Source organism: Hyaena hyaena, unplaced genomic scaffold (assembly GCF_003009895.1).
Source record: "Hyaena hyaena isolate Hyena2069 unplaced genomic scaffold, ASM300989v1 scaffold_19, whole genome shotgun sequence".
Classification (NCBI taxonomy): Eukaryota; Metazoa; Chordata; class Mammalia; order Carnivora; family Hyaenidae; genus Hyaena; species Hyaena hyaena.
In genome coordinates this window covers 1,435,138-1,450,050 of record NW_024080651.1, presented here as the reverse complement: position 1 = coordinate 1,450,050, position 14,913 = coordinate 1,435,138, and the positions used below count along the sequence as shown (strand labels likewise).

Here is a 14,913-nt window from a genome sequence, read left to right as displayed (position 1 = left end):
CTGGGCTCCCCGCCCCCACCCTCACTCTTAAATATATTTTTAAGTATCTGCCATGTTTCAAGAACTTTACATTCATGGGCGTCCTTGCTGCAACCTCTGAGGTGAAATCAGTAGTCCCGTTCTGCTGCTGAGGAAACGGGTTCAGAGAGGTTAGGGGGCTTGCTCCAAATGGCTCAGCAGGGTGGGCGAGTCCTGTTTGCATGCCCTGTCCCGGAAAGTGGGTCTGCACAGAGATCCCAGGCCACGGGCTCGGCCTCCTGGAGCGTCGTCTGCACCCACGTCCCAGCCCCTCGAAAGGCCCATGAGCTGCAAGGTTAGTAGGGTCTGGCTGCGGGAGGGTTAGTAGGTCATGCTCGGGCCTGGTTAGTGGGTTAGTCGGTTGGCAGAAGGCCAGGCACCTCGTCACACGCCACAGCGTCCCGGCCGAGCCCTGGGTTAGTAGGTTAATCACACCATGCAACACTGTCCCAGCCGCTCGGCTGCAGCTGGGGAGCCTCCCGCTCCCCCGCCAGCCAGGGAGCGGGGCCTGACCAGGGCGGGGGTCCGCCTCCAAGCTCCTCAGCACCACCAGACTCAAGCCTATCCCGCGGACCCTGCCCCAAAGCACTTCGCTTCCCGTGGCCACAGGCCTCAGGGACCCTCCCCCAAAAACACGTCGGTTCCCTGAAGAGAATCTGCTTGTCCGGGCTGGAAACCCGTGCCCGGTTCTGGTCAGCCCCTTCCCAGAAGGCCGGCTCCTGTCACACCCAGGCACGCACACACGCACACACCAGCGTCTTCCCACAAAAGGCCGGAAGGCCCCAGTGGCATCTGGTCCAGAGGCGCTACTATGTCCAGCGGACGTCTCCTCCCCCACCTGCCAGGCTGCTGGCTACCCCGGCCACTGGCCTGCCCCAGCCCTGCCTCCTGCCGGACCAAAACCACATAGAGCTCACCTGACCCCCGGAACCCAGTCCCGACTCCCCCCCGCCCCTCCCGCCTGCTGCCTTTCCAGCTGGGCCTACAGAGCCCCCGAATGTGTGCCGAGCTGTGTCCTTGCCTGTCCGCGCTGTGGTTTCCCCACAGAAGCCCCAGCCTCTTGCTCCCCCTTCCCCCACTGTTCTAAATGACGCTGCATAAGAAAAGGGTTCTGTTGCCATCAACGGGGAAGACCCGGAGTCCTGTCTGCCCTTGAGTCCTCACAGTTCCCATCTGCACTTTCAAGGCTTTGATAAGTCCTGCATTTTAGAAACCTGTGGAATTTGAACTTACTTTACAAAAAAAAAAAATTTTTTTTTTTAAAGAGCAGTGGTGCCTCCTAGGACTGACTTTGGGAATCTCCTCCAGGGACCCGGAAGCTGTCAGCTAAACCACATCTTTCTCATCCTTCAAAGCCCTGGTTGGTTCAGCCTTGCCGGAAAGTCTGTCCAGGTCATTCTAGGATCTTACTCCCACCCTCATTCCGACCAAGCACTCAGAAGCTGCGCCTCAGTGGACTGTTCTCTTCCCTGTTCTCCAATTCGCCCTATGCTAATGGCATGGCCTGTGCAATCCTGAAGGTTTCCATCATGGCCAGAGCTTCGCCTATATCCCTCCCGGCAAGGGACCAGCACAGGAAAGGGCCGAGAGTAGGTCCTCAGCCCTGATGAGAGGATACCCCGGGAGGCATTTGGGACCACACCCAAGGCCAGGCAGTGCACCCACTTCCCCAAGCTGATTCAAGACAGATGGCAGGGGAAAGGCTACTCAGAAGTGCTTCCGGGTCAGAAGATGCTGAGGGGGCACTTTGAGAACACCAAAAATAGACAAGCCCTAAATCTAAACCCCGAAAGGGACCGGAGTGTATCATGAGGAACGCGCCAGCCCCGGGCAGGTATGCGCCTGGCCTGAACCCTCCCTGCGCCCCCCGGGGGAGGAGATGTGTCCTGCTTCAGCAGCCAGACGTGCCTCCTCTGGCTCCAAAGCCCAGGCTCGTCGCAGGCCCTCCTTCTCCTGGGGCTCCCTCTCGCTGCCCTGGCCGAGTCAGTTCCACGTGTCCCTATAGCCTGGTGCCTCTTGCACTCTGTCCCTAACTCCCCATTCCTCTGCTCTTTCTTAACCCTGCCTCTGGCAGCGGGGGTGCCGAAGGGAAGATGGCTCCAGCTTCTCACATCTATGGGGACCCTCTGTATGGACTGGATTGCGTCCCCCTCCCCAAATTCACAAGGTGAAGCCATAACCCCCCAATGTGGCCGTATTCAGAGATGCGACTTTTACAGAGGACATTAAGGTTCAGCAAGGCCATTAGCATGGGACCCTAATCTGATAGGACTGGCCTCCTTATAAAGAGAGAAAGAGATGCCAGATCTGTCCCTCCTCCTCACTCCGCCCCCCCATCCCATTTGTGTGCACAGAGAAAAGGCCACGGGAAGACACGGCGAGAAGGTGGCCATCTGCGAAAGCAGCGGAGAGAGGCCTCAGGAGAAGCCAACCCTGGCACCTTGATCTTAGACTTCCAACTACCGCAACTCCGAGAAGACAGATTTCTGCTGTCTGAGTGCCCCCCGTCCCCCCAGGCTGTGCTGTTCTGTCACAACGGCTTGAGCTAACACAGGCTCCCTCTCCACCCAGGAAAAGCGCCCCCGGCTCTGAAGTTTGCCTGTGGAGGACCCCGGCTTCCTCCCATGCCAGCACCAGACCGTCCCCTCCGACGGGGCTGGGAGGAGTGGAGAATGGAGAGGTGCTTTTGGAGGTGAACCTGCAGCCGCCTGACACGGGGCCATCCTGCCTGCCTTTGCACCCCAAGGACAGAATGAAGAATCAGTGCAGCAGGGAGCAGGGGTCTGACATGGGGCTGGGGTGACCCGACCCCTCAAGCCTGGGGACAAGTCTGCGTTCAGCCCGGTCCCTGTGGACGGTGGGAATAAGGCTCAGTTTCTGTCTCCCTCCGGCGAGCTCCCCTGGCCGGGGCTCCTCCCAGAACCTGAGGCAGAGGAGAAGCACAGAAAAGCCTCATCCAAAAAGCACCCACGAAAATGAGAATCACTCCAGGTGAACGGCGCAAGCCAGACTCCGGCCGACAGCCCACAAAGCCGTCTGTCCTCCCCGCAGCCCCGCCCTGGCCCCCTTGCCCGTGTCCCCGCACCATCCTGTAGGGCCCAGCCTTGGTGAGGGTGTGGTCAGTGGGGCCCGGGGCGGGGGGGCGGGGGGCTCCGGCTGGCCACCCGCAGGGCCGCAGCCAGGAACCAAGTTGGCGCGGGGGCGAGAAGCGGCCTCCAGGCCCAGACGGCAAGGCCCAAAGGCGGGGTCCAGGTGGACACAGAGGGGCTGTGGGCTGCCGGGCTCCCTCTCACGCCTCCCTCGGGCTGTCCTCCAGAGCTAGGGCCTGTCCTCAGCCGAGCGCCAGCCAGGAGGGGCCTTCATCCACAGGAGCCTCTATGTTAGCAGCTGGGAAGGAGGATGTCTTTGGGGAATTGTCCAGAGTTCGAGAAAACCACCAAAGGCTGCTTCCTGTGTCACCGTGGCTGGAGTCTAGCGTCACCGGGGCTCCAAAGGGAAGACCAGGCAGGAGTCCTGGAGCCGGGGCTGGGCGGAGCCACCTGGGGGAAATGCAGCGAGTTAGGACGCAGGCTCAGCCTCCATCCCCCGCACCCCACATCCCCCAACCTAATGCCACATCTGAGGGAGGGGGACACCTTCAGAGACCCTCAGCCTGTCTAGGGGGCTTTAGACACTGAGGACTTTTGGGGCGCCTGGGTGGCTTAGTCGGTTAAGCGTCCGAGTTTTGCTTAGGTCATGATCTCGCGGTTCGTGGGTTCGAGCCCCGCGTCAGTCTCTGTCCTGACTGCCAGCTCAGAGCCTGGAGCCTGTTTCAGAGTCTGTGACGCCCTCTCTCTCTGACCCTCCCCTGCTCACGCTGTCTCTCTCTCTCTCTTTCCTAGAAATAAATAAAACATTAAAAAAAATGTTTAGACACTGAGGACTTTTAAAAGAAACTCAGGAATAGAGGTTCCCCACCCTGGCAGGGCTGGCTCAGGGAACAGAAAGGCCCAGAGCAAGGCCAAGGGCATCATGGGCAGAAAAGGGGCGAGGGCTCAGGTGGGCAGAAAGAGCCTTCAGAGTCTCCAGGAGGCTGGGATCCCCTTTACAATGTCCCCACTGAGGGGACTTCCGGATGACCCTCGCCCAGTATGCACGCACACACACACGCACACCTCCCTGGACAGGGAGCTCACTCCCTCGCTGAGATTGTGATAATGCATGTTCTTACGTGAGGGTCTGAGAGGGTGGAGCCATGTCTCTGGTATTCACCTCTGGGTCCCTGGGATCTGAGCTTGGAGAAGGCGCTCAGTCCATGTCTGTGCTGAATGAAGGGACGCACTGAAATCTTGCTGTAATGCACCCACTGTGGTCTTGATTGGACCCCAAAACCCCCGCCAGGAACAAGCCCTCCAGCCACCCACCTCCTGGGCCTTCTTCTCATGAACAGGAGTGTTCTGGCCAGACCCTGGGGAGGGTTTTGGCTGGGGGGATGATTATCCCCCATAAAACTGAGCTCAGTGCAACTTCCTTCCCTCCCATGCCTATCCAGGCTTACCCGGCTGCACCCAGATGGCATGTCGGCAGCCCAGACCCAGCTCCTGGCTCCTCCTTCATGTGGATCCCATCCTGGAAGACAAAAGAGCCCACCACGCTGCAGGAGGAGACTGCACCCAGGCCCCCTCCCCATGCCCGAACCGGCCAGAAGTCTCTGCTAGCTAGAAGGCCCCAGAGCCAGGGAGGCTGGCCCAGGCACATCTGCCTTCCGCCTCCCTTAGTCCCACCCCAGAGGGTCCTCGAGATAAGGGGGGGCTCCCTCGCCCACCTCCCTATTCCCCGACAAGAGCAGAAGGGGACCCAGGACAAAGTAAGACAAGTTCAGCTTGGCCACAACTGAGTGGAAACAGGGAGCGGAGTTGGGAATCTAGAGCTTGGATTCAGTTCTGCCATCTTGTGTAGCCCAGGGAAGCCTGCCCTTCTCTCTCTTTCTGTCTCTCTCTTTCTCTCCCTCTCTGAGCCCTGGGATCCTTCCATTCCTGTGTTTACCCAGAATGCACAGTACTAACCCACAGTCTGAGGCGGTGGACGGGAAGTTGGGGTGAGGGCCTACGGCTCAGCCTCAGTTATTTATCTGTCCCCATCTGCCTGCTAACCCTGACCCAGAATCACATCCTGGGGTTTGCTACTGTGACAGCTAAGCTATCTTCACCAGCCGGCAGACCGTGCCCAGAGTCGGGGGACTGCTCGGTGTGTGTCCAGCACTCTCTATTGGCACCTGAGGCTCGGGGCACAGGTCTAGACCTGGAGAAAACAATGTGGCCCATGGTCACACTGTTGGCATCCCCGCCCAACTGCCAGGTAAAGGGGGCCCTGGACAAGTTTCACAAATAATGACGACAAAGGGCCAGAAGCGAGAAGCCACGAGCTGCCCGGAGTCCCCAGTCTTCTTCTGACTCCTCTGATGCCAGATAGCCAGGGACTCAAGGGGAGGTCACTAAACTCAAGCCTACAGAAGTTCCTGATGGTGACACTGATAAAATGCTAGCCTCCGTGACAAAAAGCGGGGTGTGAAGATCACCCCTGTCTGGGGCCCTATAAAATGTGGACAAGGTCTTTGCTTGTGACACAGAGAGATTGGAAAGTAGCATCACCAAGTTCCCCTCCCACGTGAGGACTGTGAGGCTCTGTGCTTTCCTGCACAGACTTAGACAAGGCAGGGGGTTGGGCCACAGGCTGGTGAGTCGGAATACTTATCTGTCAGGTTGCCTCCCAGGGTGGTCACGAATGTTCAGGAAGAATTCGGAAATCCCCTTTCTCTCGCCTCTGTCCCAGGAGCCTGCCAAATGCTGTAAAGAGACCCCAGGGTGCTCACGGGAGCACTGCTTGACACCACGGCCCTTCCCCTGGCCCTGTGGACCCTGATATCGACAAGGCGATGAAGGTTTCAAGGGAAACCTCAGCCCAGGGGTTAAGCTGAAAGCTCGCTAGGAGGGTAGAAAGGAAGGCAAGGCCATTAAGGTGAGACGAGCGAGGTGAGATCACGGCTCCCCAGTGCCCCGTACCCAATGTGTGACTCGACATTAATTATTCTCAGAGGCTTAGCCAGCGCCTGGCACACAGCGAGCGCTCCAAAACTTGTTCTCACCATTTGCTCCAATCTTCGTGTGACGCTGATGTCCCAGAGACGTGGGCCATCTTTACCTGCACCAGGATGTGCCCCCCAGTGTGGGGGTGCGTATACACCAGGTAGGTAACACAGGTCCAGTTAAAATCCTGTCAGGGGCCCCTGGGGAGCTCAGTCAGTTGAGAGTCCGACTTCAGCTCAGGTCATGATCTCACAGTTTGTGGGTTTGAGCCCCGCGTCAGGCTCTGTGCTGACAGCTAGCTAAGAGCCTGGAACCTGTTTCGGATTCTGTGTCTCCCTCTCTCTCTGCCCCTCCCCTGCTCACGCTGTCTACTCTGTCTCTTAAAAATGAATAAACTTTAAATAATTTTTTTTATTAAAATCCCGTCGTGGTGGAAGGATAAACAAATGATCATACGTTGGTGTCATGAAATCTACTCACCATTCAAAAGGAACAAAGGGATGCGACATCCTACGAACCTCGAAAATGTAACGCAGAGTGAAAGAAGCCAGGCAGGAGGGGCCGCGTGCTGCTTGACTCCATTTTGATGAAATGTCCAGAAAAGGCAGACCTACAGAGACAGAGAGCAGATCAGAGGCCGTCTGGGATCCAGGGTGGGAGGCAGCCATTAGCAGCAAGGGGGTGTGGAGGACACTTACCAGGCCGTGGAAATAGCCTACGACAGACGGGTGGCACTGAGCGCTCAACTTGGTGAACTGACGATAAATCACTGAACTGTGCCCTTGCGAGGACTTCTATGACATTTCAACCACGTCTCTGTAAAGTCAGACCCAAAAAGGACCTAATTACTGATCCGTGCAACACCAGGTATGAACCTCAAAACCTAATCCTGAGCGAAGGAAGGCCGAACGCCAAAGATTCCACATTAATGGAACTTTGGAGAAAACAAGCGTAGTTTATAGGCAGAGAAAGCAGACCAGTGGTTCCCTGGGGCTGGGGGGGTGGGGACAGACAGGGAAGGGACATGAGGGGACATTTAAGGATGATAAAAATGTCCCAGCTGTTGACTGCGGTGATGGTTGCACAGGTGTCTACATTTGGCAAAACACGTTGAGATGTATGCTTTCAATGGGCGCATTTTATTGTGTGGAAATGATAATCAATAAAGCTACTTATCACAAGTCCTTGAGAGGTGGCAACAGAGGTAAGAATCTACAAGAGTCAGGTCGCCATACAGAGACCTCATGGTGGGCCCCAGGGTCCTCGGCTCCCACTAGCCCTCATGACCCCCCACTTCAAGCCGAGGTCAGGAGCCCCATCAGGGAAGCTCTGATTTCGGGGACTGGGCCCCAGAGGATTCTAGAGGGCCCTCCTACCTCTGAGATTCAGGGGGTCCACACAGACGGACTTCACAGCAGGAAGCCGGCGACCATTATCCCAGGGCCACCTTGGTTAGTCCTGTGAGGCTGTCGGGGTCATGGTGCCCACGTAGACATGTCTAGAGCACATAGCTGGGCAGGGAGTTGCCCCCAGCTGTCAGAGAGAGAAGAGCAGGGGAATAAATATGGACCCATGAGTAGGTTGGAGAATAAATGGCCAAGGTCCTGTTCTGAAAGCACAGCATCTGCCAAAACAGACCTCCTCAGATCGGAAGCAAAACAGGAAACCAGGAGGCATCTTGGTACCAAAACATCGTAATGCACTGGACGGGACACAGGCTTCACGGTCCGGGTCCCGTTCCGCTGTGCCACGTTGAGGAAGCGCACCACCCCTCTGGGCCTGTCCCCTTGTCCACAACGGCACCCACCTTACAAGGCCGCAGTGCGGAGTACACGGGACGATAAATACTTACCTATTAGCTTGTATCCTGTTATTTTCTTACACTGTTAGTAACACCATTGCACACACGGCTCATTAACACCATCTGTGGGATATTCATTCCTCCCCCCCCGAACTCTGTGCCGTTCCTGGTAACGGAGGAACGGCTACCAGGGAAATATGCATTGGGTTGCATTTTAGGGTCCCTCTGGGGTTTTGGGGTTTTTTTTTTTCCCTGACTCCGGAATAAAATAGCTGCTCAGAGAGCTGGTGTACGGGAGATGTTGGCCTAAATTGCTTTGGATGAGTGAGTGCCCGGAAACGAGGAACCCCTGGGAATAACAAGATGTGCAGGAGACTGCTGAGGGAGCCAGACTCATCTGCAGAGCCGCAGAAAGCCCTGCTCCCGCACAAATGCAAACAGGGCACACACAAAAGAAGAGATCCGAAATTCCCCTGAGCTCTGGCGAGGGGGCAGGGCTGGGGGGAGACGGACGGGGGAGGGAAGAGCCAAAGAAGGAGAAAGAAGCTAAACCAACATTTATTGAGGGCAGATACCAACTGGGGGCACTTTCACCTGCCTGGCAAAAGAATAAGTTGGGTTTTATTGTCCCCACTTTACAGATGAGGAAACTGAGGTTCGGAGTCCAGTGCCTTGATCCCACATCACCCAGCTAGGAAGGGGTGCAGTTGGATTCTAAACAGGCTTGTTGAACCCCAAAGGAGCAGAAGACTTGGGTTCAAACATGGGGTGGGAATTAGAAATGGGACAAGACCGGAGGAAGGCGTGTGTGAACCACAACACCACGGTCAGCACTACTGTGAGGACCTGGTCCATGATTGCTCAACCATCTCGAGTCATTTTATTCCAGTTACTTCCACGGTCTCAAGGCAAATGATTAAGTGGACATTTAGAAGAGGAGGTGGTGAAGTGTAGTCATTATAAACACGTTCCAGGGTCCGCCAAGACCCAGGAGCAAGTCCTGACTCTCTTTCTAACGGGCTGTGTGATCTTGGGCTAGTCACTCCACCTCTCTGAGCCTCAGGTTCTCATCTGTAATGCCCAATTCCCAGCCTTTTCACAGGGTCTCCAGGAGGCAGTGCCCAGCAAGAACCCTGGTAAATAACCTGTCACTTACTTGTCAAGGCGTTGGTTACCATTCATTATCTAATCCATACCTTCGAGTGCACACAGACTCAGTTTCCCCCTCCCTTCCATGACTCGTCCAGCTCCCACCAGGGCCCACCTGGACCACAAAGCAGGGAGCAGACACCTGTTTCATCAGATCTGATCAGCCTGCAAAGGGATGCAGAGACAGATGTCAGTCTCAGCCGCCCTTTGCGTCTGTCCCTGTGTATCTCTGGCCATTGTTCCACAGAGCTCCAGCTGTCAGATGAGCCAGGCCTCGGAGACAAGGGGAAGGATCCCCTTGGGAACAAAGGACTAGCCTATAAGTTATTTACCCGCCCATTGAACTTGCACAATGGACCCAGGGCTCCAGAAACGCCCCTGCTCAAAGAGCCCAAGGGTCACCCAGTAGAGGGACCAACAGCCCTAATACAAATAAAATCAAATAACTAGGCGTCCATGCAAGATGCGGGGGCCACGGAAGTGCACCAGCCAGTACCGTGGGCAGATGCAGCAGTAACATCTTTATTAAGCACCTGCAGGCGTGTTACACACACTGCTTTGTAGCCTCACAACAGTCTCCTAAGCCAGGAATTCTGATTCCCACTCTACAGATGAGGGGACTGAGGCTCAGAAGAGGGAAAGGGCTTCCTGACTGAAGTTGACCTAAAAAGTAGGTGGGGAGAAGGATTCACACTGTGTAACTCTCAACCCCTTTTATTTTCCAGCACACCACACCGTCTCTATGAGTGATAAATTCAAACAGCATAATCTTGTCCTGGGCGGAAGCACAGATCAGATCCAGAGAAGGGGCTTTAAAGAATGAAGTTGTAAAAAAAAAAAAAAAGAAAAAAAGAAAGGGAGGAAGGAAAGAAGGAAGGAAGGAAGGAAGGAAGGAAGGAAGGAAGGAAGGGAGGGAGGAAAGAAATGGAAACAACTAGCAGATCCAACAATAGGGAATGAGTAAAACATGTTTGTCTTTTCCAACCTTCTACAGTTATCATCCATTTTATTAAACGTACCAATTCTTTGAAAAATCACCAAAAAAATTATAAAACTCTCATTTTAAATGCAGGCACAGAGAGTGATTCTTCTAAAGCTCCTGTAAGGAGCTATGGTTCCTTTTGGGGGGCTCTGAAGACCAGCTCTGTCCTCCGGGAAAGAGTGGAGAGACAGACCCCAAAACGCAGCCATCAGGATGCAGGGGAGATTTTCAGAACCCTTCTGGATGACCAGGGTGATCAAATAACAAAAGGCAGGTGAGGAGGGGCAGAGGGGCTGTTACCCGGAGACTTAATCAAAGTCGGCGTGGGATGAGCTCAATGCCACCCAAAGCTAGGCACCGGTAAGCTGCCCCGGGGGGAACCATTTTGCCAAGACTGCGACACGGTTCTGCGCTGGGGTGGGGGTGGGGGGAGGAGGGGGAGAGGTTGGGGTACTGGGGTACTGTTCCCTGGAAGGATGGTCCGGCCGCCTGCTTGATGAGGGGGAGGAGGGGTCCAAGTAAACACCCAGGTGCCCAGCCCCACCCCAGTCCTGCTGACTCATCCCCTGACCGCGTGCACGGATATCTGCATATTTGAAGCTACGCCCCTAAAGTCTGAGAACCACCTGTCCTCAGGTTTCCCGGTCAGTCAAGTGGAATCACTCACCCCCCTCCCCCTGCCCACCCTCCCCCCACCAAACCCAGGCGATCGCTAAGCTCCCAGGTGCTCCCGAAGGGGAATGCGCTTTGGAAACTAAAGCGCGGTGCCCGGACCGGCGTTCTGCCCCGGGTTGGCGCTCAGTCGGACTGGCACCCAGAAAAACAAAGCCTCTCCCGGCACGTTTTCTCCCCTCCTCGCCCCATCCCTCCCCGCACTACGGCCTCGCTCCCCTGCCCCCTTCCCCCAGCAGCAGGTGGGGGCGTTTTCCCCGCGGCGGCACTGCAGTGGGGTGCGCGCGCCAGGAATCTGCTCTGCGCGCGGCAGCCGCTGGTCTGGGGCCTGGGATGAGGGTAGGGAATCCAGCCTCCCCACCCCCCACCCCCTCCGTCCCCAGGCCTCTCCCTGCCGAGTCCGAGAAGCAATTTCTCCAGCCCAGGACCCTCCGCTGGGGGACAGGAGATCTGGCACCTCCCGCTTCGATGTCCAGCCTCTCTAGAGAGAGTCCTGGGGAGGAGAGGGCTCCCCAGACCCGTTTGGGGATACGACACGGGCTTTAGACTCCTGCGTGCCTGGAACGCAAAGTCGCTGGTTGTGTGACCTTGGACGTGTACCCAACCCTCTCCGGATCTCAGTGTCCTCATCTTTAAAATGGGGCTCTCACCCTCTCGTGGGACGGTTGAGGCGATGCGGGCAAAGCATACGCGCGTTGCTGGCACAAAGTAAGCTCTCCATGAACTGATGTATTATTCTTACGATCATGTTGCCGGTATTCTCCAGGAAGGTGGGTTTCCGGTCTTCCCCACCCCGCTGGACCCACCCAGCCCGCCGCACATCTGGAACCTGAGTCCCTCCGCTGGCGCATGGGCAGGCCCTGGGCGCTGGGCTCGCTGTGAGGGAAGAGGGGTTCGAGCCCCCCACCCCCACCCCCAGTTTCTGAGCCCTACGGGCTCTGTCCGGGGCTTGGCCAGTTAGCTGCTAACCTGGTGGCCCAGGCAGGTCCAGGGTCCCGACTTGTCTGGCTGGAGGCGGGGGCTGGGGGGGGGGGTTGGGGGGTGTCTTTGTTCGCCCTCGGAGCGGGACTGCAAGACCCCTACCCGCGCTAGACTCCGGGCGCAGCCTCCCTTCAGGCCCCCAAGCCCCACCCAGGGCAAGTGCGGGCGGCAGACGCTCTCCATCCAGCAGATGAGGCAGCCTTTGCCACCCCCTGGACACTGCCTGGGTCCCTGGGCCCCGCCCGCGACCCCGGCCTCGGGGACGTAGGCTGTTCCCCGCGCGGGCCCAGGGCGCTGAGGCAGGGAGGGCTGCGAGCCCCGGGCGGCGGCTTACCTCGGGTCCGCGGTCCTGCGGCGCGAGTGCAGAGGGCTCTTTGTGCCCGGGCTCGCGGCGCAGAACTGGGGGAGCCCCGCAAGCGCCTCCCCTCGCAAACTCCTCCCCGCACTCGTCCGCAGCCTCCCTCCCACTGGTCCCCCGAGCGCAGCCGGCGTCGCCTTTGTAGCTGCTGCAGCGCCCATGAAATTTTAATGCGGGAGCGGCTGGCGGGCGGAGGCGCCGCACCCCGGCCCCCACTCGCGCCTCCCCCGGCCCCTGCAACCCCGCAGCCTCCACCCCTCCCCCTGCCGGGGGCCCGAGCCCGCCGCCGCCCCCGCGGCACAAAGGGGCGAGCCCGGCCTCCCGCATCCCGGCCCGCGGCGCTGCCATGGCAACGCTTGCCCAGGCCGCGGTGCGCGCGGACGGAGAGGTGCGCGCGACCGCGGGCCCGGGAGCCCAGCCCAGAGCCCGGGGTGGTCAGAGGGCCCAGGACGCTGGTCCTGGAGCCCCAGGCGCTTACCCCGCGTGGCCTCAGAGCGTGCTTCTCAAGTAGCCCTGCTTCGATGGGCACGCGTTCGCGGTGGGGTCACGATTCGAACCCACGCCTGCGCCTTCTGCCCGGTGCGTGCCACTTGGCCTGACCACTCTTACAGGCTCGGTCTTATTTTTTGAGTGGCCCCCTGCTTAGTACCTACTCTTTTGTAGAGCAGTGACGCTAGAAAGTGGTCCTAGACCTGCAGCATCAACATCACTTGGGAACTTGCTAGAAATTCAAATTCTCGGGCCTCACCCCAGCACTACTGGGTGAAAAACTGTAGGGTGGGGCCCAGCGATAGGTATTTTAACAGCCCCTCCAGGGGATTCTGATGCATATTCAGGCTTGGGAACCCCTGTGCTAGGTCATTCCAGCGGCTGCTTCTTCTTCTTTTTTTTTTTTTTTTAACATTTATTTATTTTTGACAGAGCACAAGCTGGGGAGGGGCAGAAAGAGAGAGGAAGAAGCAGAATCCGAAGCAGGCTCCAGGCTCCAAGCTGTCAGCACAGAGCCGGACGCGGGGCTCGAACCCACAAACTCTGAGATCATGACCTGAGCCAAAGTCAGCGGCTCAACCAACTGAGCCACCCAGGTGCCTCCATTCCAGTGTCTTCTTTAATCAGCCTGTCGTGGGTTTCAATTTCAGCCTTGTCTGTGTCCCTTAGCAGATGACCTTGGACACACCATTCCTGAGACTGGTTTCCTAGTCCATAAAGTAGACATAATAATGGAGTTATAACCCTCATGGGGTTATGAGGGTTACATGTCGAAATGCATAGGAAGAAAAGGGATGCCTAGCACAATGCCTGGCGCTTAACAAAGGCTCAAAACATAATTTTTACTGTGATAGTGCTCTGATGTCTGTTTAATTCTTACATTCCTGTGTATATCATTTATCATCTTCATTGATCAGATAAGGCCATTAAGACCCCGAGAAGCTAAAAGAGCTGCCCACAGCCGCAGTAGGGGACACAGGTGGGATTTGAACTTACTGCTTTAGGCTCTAGCCTTACTGGCTATTTTCCACATTGCGTTATCTCCTTCCACGAACCCCCACGTTGGTGTTCAGGAAATCTAAATCCCATTCAACAAGCCTATACCACTTGCCCACTGTTCCCAGCCCAAAGACATTGCAGGCACCCTAAAGACACCCCCCACTCCCCCACCAGGGCTAGCAACCCTGCCACAGAAGTGAGACTCAAGTAGAACATCTAGAGAAAAGGCAAGGTGGGGAGTGGTTACAGCATTGCCCAGAGGACACAGCAAAGTATTGTCATTACCAGGTCTAAGAGTCCCGTGTCCCCCATCACCAGGCCACAAACAAAAGGAAGACTTCTTTTTTCATATATAAGTATTCCCAAGCACCTGTCTCATAATCTGCTGTCTGTCAAATTCTCCCGAGCATCAGCCTGTCATTTCCAATGTCCCTTTGGATAAAAGATCAAGGCACTTTGCCTGCACCAGGTTTTCAACACTTCCTTTCCCTGGGGCTTCTTAAAGACGCGCAATAATGAGCCCGCGATCCTATTTCCAAGTTTTCTTTGGTTGTAGGGATATTCTTTCAAGGAGAGCATTGTGGGAAAGGGCAGGGGGGGAGGGGGTAGGCAAAAGAAGTACTGGGGGCTCACTGTGAGGAGACCACGTGTAGCTCGGGTGGATTCGGGGCGAGCCATAAACTGGGTAACACAAGGAGGGGCCAGGCCACCCTGCTCAGCAGTCACCAACACCGCCCCGAACCCTCCTGGCTGCCCTCTGCCTCAGTTCGCTAACGCGGCACACTTCTTCATCGTGGGGAGCCCGGACAAGCTCCCCTGCGGGTTCAGCTGATCCTTTGCCCTCTTTCTGTCCCTCTCCTGAGTGCCTTTATGGTGAAGAAAGACCCTCCGTGTTCCCAGGGAGGGCTGGAAACCCACGCTTGCCTTCTTCAGCCTCCAAGCTCGGGTCACTATTAATCCCCTCCTTGGGGATTCGCCACTGGTTGGATACTAGATCTGCCATCCTTCCTGCGTCCCCTCCGATGTAACCCGACGTTATCCTGTGGGGAGACCCGGGACACTGCAGACCACGCCCCAGGGGATGGCAAATGTCATCCCAGGAACTCCAGTCTTCCAGGTGACATTTACAAAGCTCCCTTGGGCCCCGAGGGCCCACAAACAGATAAGCACATTGAGATCTCTCCTGCCTCTCTCCTCTTCCGATGGAGTGGCGGTTGCCTTGGCAATGGGAGGAGGCGCCAGCGGACATCTCAGGAGATCCACTTGAGAAGAAACTTTGCTCCTTGAAACTGGACCAGGGAGCTCACCTATTCCCATGAGGATGTGCAAGCAATAGAGTCTTTGGCTCGGGACACTGCCACTCAGCCCCAGAATTTCCCAGGGGGTTCTGACATCGGTA

General features: G+C 56.8%; 1 long non-coding RNA gene across 1 annotated transcript; it reads right to left on the bottom strand.

Moving 5' to 3' along the window:
• Positions 1-3,203: 3,203 nt before the first annotated feature.
• On the bottom strand, positions 3,204-12,052 carry LOC120227862. The gene is made up of 6 exons (XR_005527355.1): positions 12,003-12,052; positions 7,460-7,616; positions 6,782-6,899; positions 6,564-6,693; positions 4,556-5,843; positions 3,204-3,557 (listed from the first exon to the last, which is right to left on the bottom strand). It is a non-coding gene; the product is annotated as an uncharacterized LOC120227862 (long non-coding RNA).
• Positions 12,053-14,913: the final 2,861 nt, after the last annotated feature.